General features: G+C 41.2%; 1 long non-coding RNA gene across 1 annotated transcript in view; it reads right to left on the reverse strand.

Moving 5' to 3' along the window:
* The window catches only part of LOC135378906 (uncharacterized), a 32,102-nt gene extending 13,727 nt beyond the window's left edge, over nucleotides 1-18,375 (reverse strand). The window contains exon 1 of the long non-coding RNA XR_010418622.1: nucleotides 18,297-18,375. This is a non-coding gene — a long non-coding RNA (uncharacterized LOC135378906). The remainder of the gene's footprint in view (nucleotides 1-18,296) is intronic.
* Between the last annotated feature and the right edge of the window lie 298 nt (nucleotides 18,376-18,673).

Here is an 18,673-nt window from a genome sequence, read left to right on the forward strand (position 1 = left end):
CAGCTAGCAGCAACATTACAAGGGCGTGCATGTCTTTTCTGATAAGCCTGGTGGTGATGTGGACATTGCATCTGGCGATGAACCTCCCCACTCTCCAAAGTAAAAATAAAGTTGTTGTTGGACAGTGCTGTTATGGTCAGTTAGGATTACGTCACGATGAAGTAATCCTAGCAGGCTTTCGTGACCCATTGAATGTGGTTAACAGCGTGATGATGTAAAATGATGAAGCAAAACAAAGGGGAGAAAATCTGCAACTTCGTGAATTAGTTCACGGAGTGCAACCCCCGGCGTTCCTTTTGTCATACACTTTGCACTTAAGCAATAGCGCAGCACTTTTATTTTAAAAAGAATATACTTTTAGTTTCATTCCTAGTGTATCTCTTGTACCTGAACGTCCGCGGTTCAATCCTGACAATGTTAAAGCATGAGCAGCAGGCATTGCATAACGCTGGGTATATCAATATGTGTTGGCAGTACGACGAAAGGGTCGTGATTTCAATACACGTAACATTATTTACTCTAACTAACTTCTTACCTTACAGCAGTCACACGCTGAGGAAGAAAGGTCCACCTCAGTCCTACCAGAAGGAGCGCAACGGCTCAATGGGCAGGATGGTGTACGTAGGAAGAGGAAGGCCACAACAAAAACAGTTGATGTTTTAAAAATGATACTGAATGAGAACGAGAGGCTTCGTGAAAGCCTTCTCGAGGTGCGTAACAACGAACTGCGGCTACGCACAAGACAAGTGCAGCTTATGGAGCAAAGCAATAGTATTCCAGGAGAGATTAGTTAAGTGCTTGGAGCGCATGCCAGAAAATTGAAACTGTGCAGAGATTTTCAAAGACCTTCTGTATTTATGAAGAAAAAGTAAAAAAAAAACAATGCTTAATTCAGGGTATATGAAACAGGCAATTACAGTCATGTCTCGCTTATCCGGAGTTCAGATATCCGGAAAACTCGCTATCCGGACTACATTACCGGGTACGAGCTTGCTACCATTGGGTTTTGTCTCGGTTACCCGGAATTCGTTATCCGTATTCGGACAGCAAATACGGGGAACGATCTTCCAGGACGTAGGTCATTCTGGTTCGTTTATCCGGAAAAGCGTCAACGTCCTCAGCGTCTGGTCTGGCATGTACTGTGTTCGCATTCTTCCGGAAAAGAGTCACATACCACCGGGACATTCTGTACTGTTTGACTCCCCTTTCTACAGAGGTCACTCCCTTTTAGTGTGGCAGGCACAGGGTAGAGGTGGTACAGACGATAAGCGGAAAAAGTTCCCTGTATCCACTGGGCGCAAGAAATCAACACATGAACATAAATGTCCGGGCCATCCGAAAGCCTCGCTTATCTTTTTGCCTATGCCAAATACATTTGCAAAAAGGCAAAGAAATTTCTGCGGGACCAACTTTCTAAGACATTACCCTTCTTTGAACACCAGAGCGACTCTGCGAGTGCCGTGGCTCTGACCAAATTTCTGTCGCACGCATGCCTACTAAATTCAAGCAGCTCACTTTGCATGACTTTTTGAAGTAAAGATATTTTCCTTGTTTCCTTTTCTTTAGCTATGAGGAGGTGCCTCAAATTTTTCCGGTTTCCCCGGAATTTCGCTTCGTCCGCTTATCCGGAAATTCGTTATCCGGAGGAAAAGGGACGACTCCCGAGGTGTCCGGATAATCGAGACATGACTGTATTAGAAATGAAACGGAGCTTAAAATCGATTAGCAGTTTTGAAAATAAGAGACAAGTGCCTCGCGCACTCTGGTACCGCTGCTTGTGCATGCGGAGGTGAGGTGTTCTGGCTGACCCCGAGCCTGATCGATGAATGTCGCTTCTGCGACCCACGTTGGGTCTGCAACATCGCTGAAATGTTCGCACATGTTATGCAATATGCAGCAAGCGCGTATGATGACATTGACGTTTCCTGTGTCGCATTCCATCCTTTTCATCACGTATCGGAAGCAGGCTTTCAATCTGCCAAAAGCATTCTCGACGACTATCCTCGACCGTGACAGGTGGAAGTTGAAGGTGCTCTGTGCCGGTGTGAGTGGTGCATTGTGAGGGAAAGGTTTCACCAAGGACTTGCTCAGCGGGAACGCTTGGTCGCACAGTATACGGGGTGGAACTGCTGTACCACTGATCAGTTTTGTAGGTTGAGCAAATAGTGGGCCCTGTATTTGCGAACTCAGACTTGATCGGGCGAATACATACGCATCATGACAGCGCCCAGGTGACCCAATATTGATATAACGGAACTGGTACCTGTGGTCCACCAGGGCCAAAAGCACCACACTGTAGTAGTAATAGGGGGTGTCCAGGCAACTTGGTGTCCAGTTAGAAACATGGACCCCTGGGCCCTGTCCTGAGCACTGCGCGTGTTTTTCCCTGCGCGGCGCCTGTGCGGAGGGTTGTCCGCGCGCTTATCGGCGGGGGGAGGGCTGCGTGCGCGCTTACTCGCTCACATTTTTCAGCCTGGGCCAACTTCTTCCGACATTTTTCAATCTGCGCCGACTTTTTTCGCGTATTTTTCCTCGCGTGCGGCAGGCGGCGCTCGGGTGGAGGCTCTTACCAGTGGGTGGAGCGTGGCCGGAGGGCTGCGTGCGCGCTTACTCGCTCACATTTTTCAGCCTGGGCCAACTTCTTTCGTCATTTTTCAATCTGTGTCGATTTCAATCGTAATTTGTTTTCATCTACAACGGGTGTGCAGTAGGCTGTTTATATGCAAAGGATAGCCATACACAAAAGCACAAGTGAAAATATATTTATTAAAGTCATTAATGTCAGAAATTAAGTTATGACTCTGTGTGAAGGAGAAAGACTTAGCCAAAAAACCTGATACAGAAGAAACACAATACATCAAACAAAGATTATACTTATTACAGGCATGATGCAATACCAGGAGTTTTAATTACAAAGTTCTGATAGATGTATGTAACTTCAAGAACAATAGCTGAGCCGACTTCTCTAGCGATTTTTTATTATTTTTTTAGCGCGGTGGGTGGCGCGCAGGTGAGGGGCTGTCCGGGTGCTTACCAGCAGGCCAACGGCTCGGTGCGCCTTGGGCCGACTTCTTTGGCGATTTTTCCGTATGGGCCGACTTCTCTAGTGATTTTTTTTTCAGCGCGCGGTGGGCGCTGCGCAGGTGAGTGGCTGTCCGTGTGTTTACCAGCTGGCTGAAGAGCTGAGCATACACTTATGGTTGTACACACTGGGCTGACTTCTTTGGCTATTTTTCAGCCTGGGCCGAATTCGTTCGCAGTTTTTTTCAGGTGGTGCGTGTATCAAAATTAAAAGTTTTATTATAAAAGTCTAACATGAGCACTCTAGCGAAGTTTTAATTACAAAGTTCTGATACGTAACTACATGCACAACAGCTAATATTCCATTATGACACATTTAATCAAAAAATATATTTTTAATCAATATAATTACAATCGAAATTAAAAGTTTTATTATAAAAAGTCGAACATTATTATACGTGACCACCATATTGGAGCTTTATTACAAGTGCCGATATATGTATTTGGACAGCAGAGAACCTGGAAGACCATGGGACACAAACACAAGAGGAAATCAAATCTATAACACTACATTGGTTAATCAAAACAACAGAGGAGGAGAATAATCAATCATTTTAATTGTCATAAAATCATCATCGTGACTTCCCCATACAATTTTCATTCTAAGAGACACTACAAACCTTACTTTGTTTTATGAATTCAATACAGAAAATATATTAAAACATGAACTTCAACACATAGCATGCTCCTAGCCAACAATCAGCTCTAATAATATCTGCCCTGATTTGTTGAAGAGGGGAGGCGTACACCTGACAGTTATGAACATTTTCGAGTGCAATAGGGGAGATTATTCCAACATTACACAATTAATCATTTTCTTATTAAGTAAACAGCATTGGCATATGGAAATAATGAGAAACACGATCAACAGCTAATAGAGAATCAAAACCTATCACATAAACAACAGACAGATGCAGGAAAATAAATGAAAAAAGAATCTATCAAAACGATAAACATGCACGGACGAATACGCACCACGCATACACGCACCACAGCTATGCTTTACACACTACAACAAGACTCAAGACCCGGCGGGGTCACTCTCTCCCTCTATGCAGCCCGGTGGGGTCACTCTCTCCATCTATACAGCCCAAAGCATGGAACCTGTTGTCACTCTGTGGGGGTGGGGAAATCCTCTCTCTTTTTCACATTCTTTTCTCCAAAAGGAAATATTCTTAGGTTCGGTGTACAGAGACGAATTTTTTTATTGATCGCAAATAGACATTGGAATTATTCGACTCTCAAGAACACAATAAGAATTCTATCAAAAAACAATAGAACGCAAAAAATCTAAGAATAGGCTTTCTAAGCAAACGAGAAAATATTATCGGTGCAAACAATACTCAACGAGAAACATTGCATTTAATGTATTTCAGATCAGACACAACTATTAGGCAATCATTATTCTCAACTCACAAAATATCAATCGAGTGAAAGTCAAGTTTATTCAGTGATAGAAACAATACTAATTCGAAAACGGGAAACAAATTTAATTACATAATTTTTAATGATAACTTTGCAACAGTAATTTCTACACGCAGAAACCACAAACAACTCATATGAAATGCAAAATTATTGTGTTTGCTATAGCGGAAATCGACGCGCACAACATTCCCAACTAGTAGAATATTTTTATTAATATCAATCGAGTGATCATCTGAAACATAGTCAAAGCAGTAATTAATTTAGGCAAACATTTTCCTAACCAAGTGTGCAAATACATCACAGAAACACGACTTTTTCATTGAGGACCCAATAGTGGAAACAAAATATCAATCGAGTGAAAGTCAAGTTTATTCAGTGATAGAAACAATACTAATTCGAAAACGAGAAACAAATTTAATTACATATTTTTTATGATAACTTTGCATCAGTAATTTCTACATGCAGAAGCCACAATCAACTCATCTGAAATGCAAATTATAGTGTTTGCTACAGCGGAAATCAACGCACGCAACATTCCCAACTAATAGAATATTTTTATTAATATCAATCGAGTGATCATCTGAAACAAAGTCAAAAGCAGTAATTAATTAATTTAGGCAAACATTTTTCGTAACCACGCAGCGCAAATATACATCACAGAAACACGTCTTTTTCATTCAGGACCCACTAGTGGAAACGAAGTGAGAGAGGGAAGCTGAGTTCCCGTACACTTTCGTTAAGGTTACGCCCGCAGAGTGTAGGGGAATCCAACAATAGTCTTGGTATACAAAGCCATAAACCGACTCCCACAAGTCAAGTTAGGGAAGGAGGGGCTCTAGCGCTGTCTTGTACATAGAATCATTGAAAGCGAACGTTTTTCCTTACACATCACATCTTTTTGTAAATTGAATTTCATAATTCTCATGGCATGTGGAACATTCTAAACGCGATAATAAATTTTTAATAAATAAAATTACCAACAATATGATTTAATTAAATGTCGAGGCGCACTACAAAACAGAACAGACAATTGCTATACATTGAAGAGATGGACGGATTTTGTACTCGTTACCATACGTCATGGGAGGACCTGATAAAAAGCTGCTTCGAAAAGGAGGAGCCGCGAAACGATTCATTTATCACTGCATTTCAATACGTCCTAGACATGGTCGTATTCGGAGATATGGCGCAAATTATGGAATTCAAGATGCGAGAACTTGTATGCCGAATCTACAATAGTTATAAAAATATTTGCACGTCATCATCGGAAGGACCACTGGGGTTGATGGTGGAGTTTTTCAGGTTTGCTAACGAAGAATTGAAATACACTAGACCAAACGTAACTGTAATCATTGCAATGGGCATTGCATTAATCAAGAAAGCAATCAGATCAAAATATCATATACAAGCAGTCTATATCGCACGATTCATTACGGATTTATTGAAATTACACCTAACGGTTGAAATGGAAAGTACATAAAAAATCTTATCACGTGATATATTCCACTAGAGCCTCTACACATTTATTTTATTCTACCAGTCAAGGATGTCGAATGAACGGAAGTTCAATACTGTCGTGCAAGCTCTGATGTATCATCACTTATTGAAACTCAACAAACATATCAATTGTGGTGGGCCACCGGACGATTTTCATCTAATACTCTCTTGTACGCCATTCAAGAATCTTCATACAAAGAAAGGAAACATCAATAAGAGACTGTGCAAGTTCATCGCAACAAAGTGCAAGTTGTTGAAGCAATACAAACACGGCTACAACATATCACCTGCGTTAATTAACGCTGGATTCAAGCGCCCAATAATCAGAATAAATTACTTGATGTCTTCGGAATTCATCAATCAAGACAACACACGAAAACTTCGGAGTTTGGAATAGAACTGTAATTTATCGAAATAAACAAGTGTATAATTGAAATAATAATTGTATTCTTTGTCATCATTGTAATGTATTCTACACAGCGCAACGAAAACAGCTTATGACTAGATTGAAGATTGCTAAGGAGACACTACGTACAAGGATCTTCGCATGGAATCAGCGCTGGCAATCAAAGAGATTTTTACGCGACCACACTCTATACAACACCGACACCCGAAGGAAAGAATTGTAGAAGAATCGATAATAGAAATTTAGAGGCATGTTACATCAATCTTTGTTTACAAAGAGGATCACTAATATTTTGCGAAAGCTTATTTTACGAATTAAATTGCACAGTGTATATATTTTCTCAGACTATTGGACAGTTGACAATACTATATTGAAAGGAATCTATTATCAAATGACGCGATGCAAGTGATGGACATGCATGATGCGCTAGCGGAGTCTACAATTCTAATCATCATAACGTGCAGCACACAATTCCAATAAGATTTTGTGAGAATCGAATCACGCAACTGTCATCAGAAATGTTTAACTAATGAAGATGTGCACTATCCATAAGATATGTAATTATAATAAGTAAATATTCCTTTTGCAGACTTAACCAAAGCAGCACACATAACCGTAGCTCCAATTCACAGAACGCACCCGAGTTTTTTCATCAGCCATACTGAAAAACTATGAGTCTACTCACTATGTCACGGCATATGAGGCACTACAAATGGGAAGGACATACATTAATTTTAGAAGATTTTAGATCATAATGAAACAAAACGCAAACTCCAACATCAAAGGTTCTTGTTTAAATTTTCAAAGTCAAAACTGTATACTATTTCTTACAATTTTTTTTAATATATAGATTAAAAAGCTGTCTATATAGTCACACATTGTATACAATATATTTGTTTGTACATTAATTGCTAAAATTTATCAGATCACATTCCGGAGCAGTGGTGACTATCCGTAAGTGTTTAATTAAAATTTGAACTGCTGCTGCAATTTACGAACTGAGTTGTAGAAAGTGTAATTTCGCAGCTTTAGCTGGCTCACTTTGATACGCGAAGGTTTTAGAACTCTTTGACGATGTCAAAGAATTTAATTGAGTGTATTGACATTTTCTATATACTCTATAACGTAATGTGAATTCTCCATGACGTGGATAGTAAAAGTTACGAATATTTTTCAAATTAAATTTACTTAAAACTCGAAGAAATGGTCATCCGCGTCGTCGAATGCGTTTCGGCAACACGCCGGGTCGCATTTCCCGAATGCCGTACCCGAAACCGAACGCGATTCGGCGACCGACGCGTTAACGCAGCACCCCACGCGAGCGTGTTGCTTTCTTCCGGAAACGGGTTCGACGACTCGGATGACCGTTTCTTCGAGTTTTAAGTAAATTTAGTTTGAAAAATATTCGTAACTTTTACTATCCACGTCATGGAGAATTCACATTACGTTATAGAGTATATAGGAAATGTCAATACACTCGATTAAATTCTTTGACATCGTCAAAGAGTTGTTAAAACCTTCGCGTATCAAAGTGAGCCACCTAAAGCGGCGAAATTACACTTTCTACAACTCAGTTCGTAAATTGCGGCAGCAGTTCAAATTTTAATTATACACTTACCGATAGTCACCACTGCTCCGGAATGTGATCTGATAAATTTTAGCAACTAATGTACAAACAAATATATTGTATACAATGTGTGACTATATAGACAGCTTTTTAATCTATATATTAAAAAATTGTAAGAAATAGTATACAGTTTTGACTTTGAAAATTTAAAGAAGAACCTTTGGTGTTGGAGTTTGCGTTTTGTTTCATTATGATCTAAAATCTTCTAAAATTAATGTATGTCCTTCCCATTTGTAGTGCCTCATATGCCGTGACATAGTGAGTAGACTCATAGTTTTTCAGTATGGCTGATGAAAAAAACTCGGGTGCGTTCTGTGAATTGGAGCTACGTTTATGTGTGCTGCTTTGGTTAAGTCTGCAAAAGGAATATTTACTTATTATAATTACATATCTTATGGATACTGCACATCTTCATTAGTTAAACATTTCTGATGACAGTTGCGTGATTCGATTCTCCCAAAATCTTATTGGAATTGTGTGCCGCATGTTATGATGATTAGAATTGTAGACTCCGCTAGCGCATCATGCATGTCCATCACTTGCATCGCGTCATTTGATAATAGATTCCTTTCAATATAGTATTGTCAACTGTCCAATAGTCTGAGAAAATATATACACTGTGCAATTTAATTCGTAAAATAAGCTTTCGCAAAATATTAGTGATCCTCTTTGTAAACAAAGATTGATGTAACACGCCTCTAAATTTCTATTATCGATTCTTCTACAATTCTTTCCTTCGGGTGTCGGTGTTGTATAGAGTGTGGTCGCGTAAAAATCTCTTTGATTGCCAGCGCTGATTCCATGCGAAGATCCTTGTACGTAGTGTCTCCTTAGCAATCTTCAATCTAGTCATAAGCTGTTTTCGTTGCGCTGTGTAGAATACATTACAATGATGACAAAGAATACAATTATTATTTCAATTACACACTTGTTTATTTCGATAAATTACAGTTCTATTCCAAACTCCGAAGTTTTCGTTTGTTGTCTTGATTGATGAATTCCGAAGACATCAAGTAATTTATTCTGATTATTGGGCGCTTGAATCCAGCGTTGATTAACGCAGGTGATATGTTGTAGCCGTGTTTGTATTGCTTCAACAACCTGCACTTTGTTGCGATGAACTTGCACAGTCTCTTATTGATGTTTCCTTTCTTTGTATGAAGATTCTTGAATGGCGTACAAGAGAGTATTAGATGAAAATCGTCCAGTGGCCCACCACAATTGATATGTTTGTTGAGTTTCAATAAGTGATGATACATCAGACCTTGCACGACAATATTGAACTTCTGTTCATTCGACATCCTTGACTGGTAGAATAAAATAAATGTGTAGAGGCTCTAGTGGAATATATCACGTGATAAGATTTTTTATGTACTTTCCATTTCAACCGTTAGGTGTAATTTCAATAAATCCGTAATGAATCGTGCGATATAGACTGCTTGTATATGATATTTTGATCTGATTGCTTTCTTGATTAATGCAATGCCCATTGCAATGATTACAGTTACGTTTGGTCTAGTGTATTTCAATTCTTCGTTAGCAAACCTAAAAAACTCCACCATCAACCCCAGTGGTCCTTCCGATGATGACGTGCAAATATTTTTTATAACTATTGTAGATTCGGCATACAAGTTCTCGCATCTTGAATTCCATAATTTGCGCCATATCTCCGAATACGACCATGTCTAGGACGTATTGAAATGCAGCGATAAATGAATCGTTTCGCGGCTCCTCCTTTTCGAAGCAGCTTTTTATCAGGTCCTCCCATGACGTATGGTAACGAGTACAAAATCCGTCCATCTCTTCAATGTATAGCAATTGTCTGTTCTGTTTTGTAGTGCGCCTCGACATTTAATTAAATCATATTGTTGGTAATTTTATTTATTAAAAATTTATGATCGCGTTTAGAATGTTCCACATGCCGTGAGAATTATGAAATTCAATTTACAAAAAGATGTGATGTGTAAGGAAAAACGTTCGCTTTCAATGATTCTATGTACAAGACAGCGCTAGAGCCCCTCCTTCCCTAACTTGACTTGTGGGAGTCGGTTTATGGCTTTGTATACCAAGACTATTGTTGGATTCCCCTACTCCCTGCGGGCGTAACCTTAACGAAAGTGTACGGGAACTCAGCTTCCCTCTCTCACTTCCTTTCCACTAGTGGGTCCTGAATGAAAAAGACGTGTTTCTGTGATGTATATTTGCGCTGCGTGGTTACGAAAAATGTTTGCCTAAATTAATTAATTACTGCTTTTGACTTTGTTTCAGATGATCACTCGATTGATATTAATAAAAATATTCTATTAGTTGGGAACGTTGCGTGCGTTGATTTCCGCTGTAGCAAACACTATAATTTGCATTTCAGATGAGTTGATTGTGGCTTCTGCTTGTAGAAATTACTGATGCAAAGTTATCATAAAAATATGTAATTAAATTTGTTTCTCGTTTTCGAATTAGTATTGTTTCTATCACTGAATAAACTTGACTTTCACTCGATTGATATTTTGTTTCCACTATTGTGTCCTCAATGAAAAAGACGTGTTTCTGTGATGTATTTGCACACTTGGTTAGGAAAATATTTGCCTAAATGAATTACTGCTTTGACTATGTTTCAGATGATCACTCGATTGATATTAATAAAAATATTCTACTAGTTGGGAATGTTGTGTGCGTTGATTTCCGCTATAGCAAACACAATAATTTTGCATTTCATATGAGTTGTTTGTGGCTTCTGCGTGCAGAAATTACTGTTGCAAAGTTATCATTAAAAATTATGTAATTAAATTTGTTTCTCGTTTTCGAATTAGTATTTTTTCTATCACTGAATAAACTTGAGTTTCACTCGATTGATATTTTGTGAGTTGAGAATAATGATTGCCTAATAGTTGTGTCTGATCTGAAATACATTAAATGCAACGTTTCTCGTTGAGTATTGTTTGCACCGATAATATTTTCTCGTTTGCTTAGAAAGTCTATTCTTAGATTTTTTTGCGTTCTATTGTTTTTTGATAGAATTCTTATTGTGTTCTTGAGAGTCGAATAATTCCAATGTCTATTTGGCGATCAATAAAAAAATTCGTCTCTGTACACCGAACCTAAGAATATTTCCTTTTGGAGAAAAGAATGTGAAAAAGAGAGACGATTTCCCCACCCCCACAGATTGACAATAGGTTCCATGCTTTGGGCTGTATAGATGGAGAGAGTGACCCCACCGGGCTGCATAGAGGGAGAGAGTGACCCCGCCGGGTCTCGAGTCTTGTTGTACTGTGTAAAGCATAGCTGTGGTGCGTGTTGGGATAGCTCCGTCAAGGTAATGTTTATAGTGATTGAGTAGGATGAAAATTCTATATTGTTAGCTCGCAAGGTTGATTTTATGATAGTTCAAAAGATATATTATTTCAAATTGTAATGTTTGATGGTTTGTTTCGCTATTATTTTCCGGTGTGTTGTTTACATGTTGGCAGATGCATCGTTGAAAGCGTTTCTCTGCTATTCATCCGTACATATTTATCGTTTTGATTGATTCTTTTTCAATTATTTTCCTGCATGTGTCTGTTGTTTACCGTTGGTAGATGCACCGTTTAGAGTGTTTCTCTGCTATTCATCCATGCATGTTTCTTGTTCTGTTAGATTGTTCTTCATCTTTTTATCCTTTGTGTACCTCTTGTTTAGGTGTTGGATTTTGGCTCTCTATTAGCTGTTTCAGTAATATTTTCCTGTCTGTTGTTTACACGTTGGCAGATGCGCCGTTTAGAGTGTTTCTCTGCTATTCGTCCGTGCATGTTTATCGTTTGGATAGATTCTTTTTTCATTTATTTTCCTGCATCTGTCTGTTGTTTATGTGATAGGTTTTGATTCTCTATTAGCTGTTGATCGTGTTTCTCATTATTTCCATATGCCTATGCTGTTTACTTAATAAGAAAATGATTAATTGTGTAATGTTGGAATAATCTTCCCTATTGCACTCGAAAATGTTCATAACTGTCAGGTGTACGCCTCCTCTCTTCAACAAATCAGGGCAGATATTATTAGAGCTGATTGTTGGCTAGGAGCGTGCTATGTGTTGAAGTTCATTTTTTAAATATATTTTCTGTATTGAATTCATAAAACAAAGTAAGGTTTGTAGTGTCTCTTAGAATGAAAATTGTATGGGGAAGTCACGATGATGATTTTATGACAGTTAAAATGATAGATAATTCTCCTCCTCTGTTGTTTTGATTAACCAATGTAGTGTTATAGATTTGATTTCCTCTTCTGTTCGTGTCCCATGGTCTTCCAGGTTCTCTGCTGTCCAAATACATATATCGGCACTTGTAATTAAAGCTCCAGTATGGTGGTCATGTATAATAATGTTCGACTTTTTATAATAAAACTTTTAATTTTGATTGTAATTATATTGATTAAAAATATATTTTTGATTAAATGTGTTATAATGGAATATTAGCTGTTGTGCATGAAGTTAGGTATCAGAACTTTGTAATTAAAACTCCGCTAGAGTGCTCATGTTAGACTTTTATAATAAAACTTTTAATTTTGATACACGCACCACCTGAAAAAAACTGCGGACGAAGTCGTCCCAGGGTGAAAAAATCGCCAAAGATGTGGCCCGATGTTGTCAGTGTGCATGTCCCTACTTGCGCGCCGCATCAAAAAAATGCGAACGAATTCGGCCCAGGCTGAAAAATAGCCAAAGAAGTCAGCCCAGTATGTACAACCATAAGTGTACGCTCAGCTCTTCAGCCAGCTGGTAAACACACGGACAGCCCCTCACCTGCGCACCGCCCACCGCGCGCTGAAAAAAAAAATCGCCAAAGAAGTCGGCCCAGGGCGCACCGAGCCGTTGGCCTGCTGGTAAGCACCCGGACAGCCCCTCACCTGCGCGCCACCCACTGCGCGCTAAAAAAATAATAAAAAATCGCTAGAGAAGTCGGCTCAGCTATTGTTCTTGAAGTTACATACATCTATCAGAACTTTGTAATTAAAACACTTGGTATTGCATCATGCCTGTAATAAGTATAATCTTTGTTTGGTGGATTGTGTTTCTTTTGTATCAGGTTTTTTGGCTAAGTCTTTCTCCTTCACACAGAGTCATAACTTATTTTCTGACATTAATGACTTTAATAAATATATTTTCACTTGTACTTTTGTGTATGGCTATCCTTTGCATGTAAACAGCCTACTGCACACCCGTTGTAGATGAAAACAAATTACGATTGAAATCGACACAGATTGAAAAATGACGAAAGAAGTTGGCCCAGGCTGAAAAATGTCAGCGAGTAAGCGCGCATGCAGCCCTCAGGCCACGCTCCACCCACCGGTAAGAGCCTCCACCCGAGCGCCACCTGCCGCACGCGAGGAAAAATACGCGAAAAAAGTCGGCGCAGATTGAAAAATGACGAAAGAAGTTGGCCCAGGCTGAAAAATGTGAGCGAGTAAGCGCGCACGCAGCCCTCCTCCCGCCGATAAGCGCGCGGACAACCCTCCGCACAGGCGCCGCGCAGGGAAAAATACGCGCAGGGCTCAGGGCAGGGCCCAGGGGTCCATGTTTCTAACTGGACACCAAGTTGCCTGGACACCCCCTATTACTAGTCACTGTACCTGAAACCGTACGTAAGATAGCTTAGCCGTCCACCAATAAATATTACATGAATGTACGCCACGGTAGTACATTGACATACTAGCAGACTTGTGCCCGTTACTCGAAAAATGTAATTGATTACCGTTACCGTTACTTCTGTGGAAAAAGTAATTGATTACCATTACCAATTACTCGACTTCAAATGTAATTGAGTAACGAGTAGAAAAGTAACGCGTTACTTCGGTTGTTATTCACGCAAATTATAACCGTCTTTGTGTGCCTCAGAAGAAAAAAAAAGTTCAACAGTGCAACAGCTGAAATAACAAGACAAACAAAAACACGTAGGACAAGGAGATCTGTACGCCCGGGAAGACGTTGACCCGATTGTGGAAGAGCATTGCGTGGAACTTCCCCATGACTCACTAAACCTCCAAAGCTTCAGGTACCATCACACTGGTGTAGGAAGAGATTAGGGCGAGAGACTCTGAAATTCCAGAGCGTTATTACAATGACCTCCGCTTGCTATAGTAGAACAGCCCAACAAAGGCTGATGGCACCAGGGGCTTGACTTGGGGCAGAACATCTGAAAGATAAGCTAATCTCTGCCGGAAAAGTAATCAATTACTTAGTAATCGATTACTCAGAAAAGTAATTGATTACTCGAGAAATTACTTTGACAGTAAAGTAACTGATTACTCGAAAAATTACTCAAAAAGGTAATTGATTACAAGTAACGCAATTACTAGTAACGCGTTACGCACAAGTCTGCATACTAGTGGCCGTACCAAAAGATGTGAATTCTCAGAAGAACAGCGAAAATGGGGACTCACCAGCCGTTGTAGTTATAATAACCAACCTGCATGCTCTTTAGGAGGTGACACTGCAAAGTGGCATCCATCAAGGGCGTCAACACCCTGGGGAAAACCACATACTGCTTCGAAGTCTCGTATGTGCTGCTTCATTGCAGAAGCCTTGATCATTTTTAAGAACTGTTCTTCGAGACGGGCGAGCACGACGGTGCAAAATTCACGGTAGCCCTCATTGAGGGTGGACCGTCCCACAGCGAACAAGTTGGCTACCGTCCTGTCCTCGGCGCTGGAACAAAGACGGTAGAGTGCCATAGCGACTCCTTTGTCCACGGGGATAGGTCGCCTCATATTTGTCTCTTCCCTTTCCATGTCGCGTTGGCAAGCGTCGACAATGAAACGGAATGTGCGAGATGAGACACGAAAGTTCTTGCGGAACCTTGTTTCGCCAAGACGTGGGAAGGTTTCTTCAAACCACCTCTCGTTTCTCACATATATCCATGTCTGTCGCTGGACTGTCAGAGATGAGTTGGACGCTACGATAGAAGCAACCAGCATATTGTTGGCGTGCAGCTCAGCCTCTAGTATTTCCGTTCCGTCGGTCACATCGCGTATTTCTACTTCAAGAGCAGCAGCTGCTGCGTTAGTTCCGGATACGTGACCGGCGATTACCGTGACAAGTCCATTGACGACAATTTCTTTCATTTTCAGTGGTGGTGGTGGTGGTGATGGTGAAAGGGCTTGCCGTTGTCGGCCTCACGTATGTGGGCAACGTCACGACTGACGCCCTGGGGAAATGTGCGTCCTGGGCCGACTTCTAGGGGGACAATGTGCCGACATATGTCTGAAAGCGTCTGAGGAAAACCCAGGAAAAACCCCAGACAGCACAGCCGGCACCTGGTTTCGAACCCGGGTACCTCCCGGGTTCGAATCCCGAATTTTCCGTAAAATGTGCATGCGTACCTGACGGACGATATACAGCAAAGGAAACGCGCGCGAATCGCAAAATATTTGCCCGAAAGAAAGCAGACGATCCAAAGCAGACGACGCCGAGACACATGGTGGCCAGAATTTGTCAAGACGCCGCTCAAGAAAACATCAAAAGCGCTTCAAAGCAAATCTCGTTTGTTGCTGTATTTTATTTTTCAAATTAGCTAAGTTCAAATCAAACATCGTTTCTGCATACCTATGACAAGAACAAACGTGATTTCACTAAACCTCGTTCAACGCTCGTGCGGATCTGGGGTCGGGTTCACAAACGCGATCGTAAGTTACGCTAAGATGCGCTAAGACGCCGTAGCCTGCGACGCGCGTACGACGACGTCGTAAGCGCGATTCACAAAGCTATCGTAGTGGAGAGGGTACACCCTTTGACGAGAAAGAGGAAATTGTCACATGCAACCAGGAGAGAAACACGCAACGGGTGCGAGACTATGTTTTCACTATGGTAACGATGACGAAAATTTGTAGTCGTACCAATAGGAGTCGTCCCGTTAGAAGAAGACGATGTTGTTCGCCCCCAAATGTTTTGTTACTGTACGTGCTCTCGGTCCGTCGGTAGCCATAATGGATGCCATGCAATCACAGGCGAAACTCGTTCGATGACACAGTAAATATATTCCCAGTATGTTCGTCTCGGGGACGGGGTTGGTGAAGGTGTTTTGTAAGCGGTGTGTGGCACACAGTTTTGCAGCTTTTATGGCTTCTTCTGCCTTTCTTGCAGACAATTTGGAGTGGTGTTGGGGGTGTCTTAGCAGGGTGTAGGGAATGCTTGAAAAATCCAGGCGACCCGATTTGACGGAGCACAAAGTTGAAGCATTTGTTGAAGGTTACCAAGCACAAAAGTGCCTCAATGTCACTTCGGTGATGGTCTCGAAGGTTCTGTGGCAAAGTGCAATGCGTTTGCGCGTATTACGGTGTCTTTGTTTACCGTCTCCAAATCCACCGCTGCTAAATAACGCCGCCATCTTTCTTCGTAAGACTGCTCGGGAGCTCTCGCAGGATTCCGCCGTAAGCTGCGAAGATTTTGCGACACGCGCCCTTCGTGAATCTACACTTCGTCGTAACTTTACCGTACGACGGAGATACGACAGACTCTGTCGTACGAGCTCTTTGTGAATCCGACCCCTGTTCATCAGTATTCATAGTTGTAGACATCATTGGCAAAACCCCTTCAGGGTACCGTCTGGCAGCCTCTTAGGGTTTAAGGGCGTATTTCAGCAAATGCCTTTTCTTAATGCCGTAACCTTAACGGTCGTATGTGTGCCCGTCTGACAGAGGTATTGTATTACTCCCCAGTATGGAGAATAGCGTTATGCTACTTCCTTGAGGGGGTGAGGAGACACCCTTTTGAGCCTAATTGTACTCTCTAGAAAGGTGTTATATATGTGGGAAAAAATGGAGTTAAAGTGCACCCTGTTTTAAGAGTGTACAAGCTGCTTTGACTAAGGCGTCTTCCACGAGGGACTTTAACACGGTATGCAGTCTGTTGAGATTTCAGTGTTCGTTAAAGGAGTACTGAGGTAGCCACCCCCCCCCCCCTTTTTTTTTTCTTTCGTTCGTCCACGCAGAGCGTCTTGCGACGAATAAAATGAGTTCCTGCGAAAGAACGATGGGCGCAGGTGAGCTACAGAACGAGCGCGAGACTTTTGTTCGGCGCCCTTAGGAATATGCTCTCCGTGTGAATGAAAAGAGCGCATCGCAGATCGAGAGGACATCTGAAGTAAACGTGATAATCCTGCACGTCATCTGTGACGTACAGCCGCACAGCTCAAACATGTATAAGTAGGGAGTGAGCTTTTCGTGTTAAACCCGAATCCGCGCGGTGATTCCCCCGCCCCGAAGTGACCTCCGACCAATTCGAGTTAAACCCGATTTACACGATGAAAATTGATGTTCTCAGGCTGGAACAGTCAGAAAAACAAACAGAGAAAGCCCCACGAGCCTAACAATGAAGTCACTCAAATGGCTAACGTCAATGATGTCTTAATGAAGTCACTAATGAAAGAAAGAAGTCACTGAAAAACCGAAGGTCACTGAAAAAATCCAGAAAATGTGGGTTCGGGTCCTGCAGCAGGCTAACCTGTTCAGTGACTCTCTTCTTTCATGATCAGCTGGATTCTTTCCCCAATTCCATTCCCTATGACATCCTTAAGTGAGGTTTCCACTGAAGACGAAAAAGGAAAAGGACGGGAGGGAGAAAAAAATAGACCTCATAACTACGCACAAGTATCGAACGACTTCTTCCCAAATTCCGGGTTTACAAAGAGCGCACGATTCCTCCACCCCCCCCCCCCCCCCCGAATCTGAGGAAGGTATTTAAACTGAAAAAGTTACTCCCTTTGGGTATGCGACGCGTGGGCCGAGAAGAACAAAGAAAGGGGAAAAGAAAGGCTGTCCACGCCTGCTTTCTCTGCCTGTTTTTTTGTAAATTCGATTGCGCAGTTATAACACATTGCAGAGCGAAAATATTTGACGTGGTAGCTCCTTGATGGACAGCTTGGGAGAGTTTCTGGCAGGGTTTCGAGCCATGTTAAATGTCACCTCATTGCTTCTTTAAAGAACTCCCAGGTGGGCAAGACAAATCTACGACCCGCTAGGTACTAATTATTGTTAGTTATTCCTTTGTAGTAAAGTATCCCACAGTTTTCCTGGTTAGTGCAGGTCTCCGAACTATACGGGAAGTTCACACAACTCCCCATACTTTGCTTTTTGTGTATTCTTGCCGTTTGCCGTTTTCTGCACTGTTTATCTATACTGTGATATCACGGTAATAACCACCACTGTCTCGTGGGCGCGACTAAAGCTAGAGCAGCAAACCTCAAGAACATTCGGGGAAACACTCATAATAGGACCTTTATCACATTAAGTTCTCACCTGTTTTCTCTGGCCAGGTCTTCTTCTCAAAAAGATCGATTCCTCTCGAAAGTGTGCTCAACGTTAAGACACAACGGCGTTTATGTAACCTGTCGCATGTTGTGCACAACGCGATTGGTTGAAAACAAAAAACAAAAAAAAGCGGAATAATAGGTAGCAAGGTATTCCCCCACGGTGAAAAGTTTGCCGCCGTCGCCAAGGTATTTTTTTATGTTTAAATGTTATCTCAGCAAATGAAGCACAACATGTGGCAAACACATTCAAATAAATTGCAACGAACGTAATTACGTGCTCGAGACAATGGAAGAAATCCCAGAATATGCTACTATGAAAGACAATGCAAGACTTTCTGGTAATGCTCACTAATTGATTCTTGG

The sequence above is a fragment of the Ornithodoros turicata genome, chromosome 1 (assembly GCF_037126465.1).
Source record: "Ornithodoros turicata isolate Travis chromosome 1, ASM3712646v1, whole genome shotgun sequence".
Taxonomy (NCBI): domain Eukaryota; kingdom Metazoa; phylum Arthropoda; class Arachnida; order Ixodida; family Argasidae; genus Ornithodoros; species Ornithodoros turicata.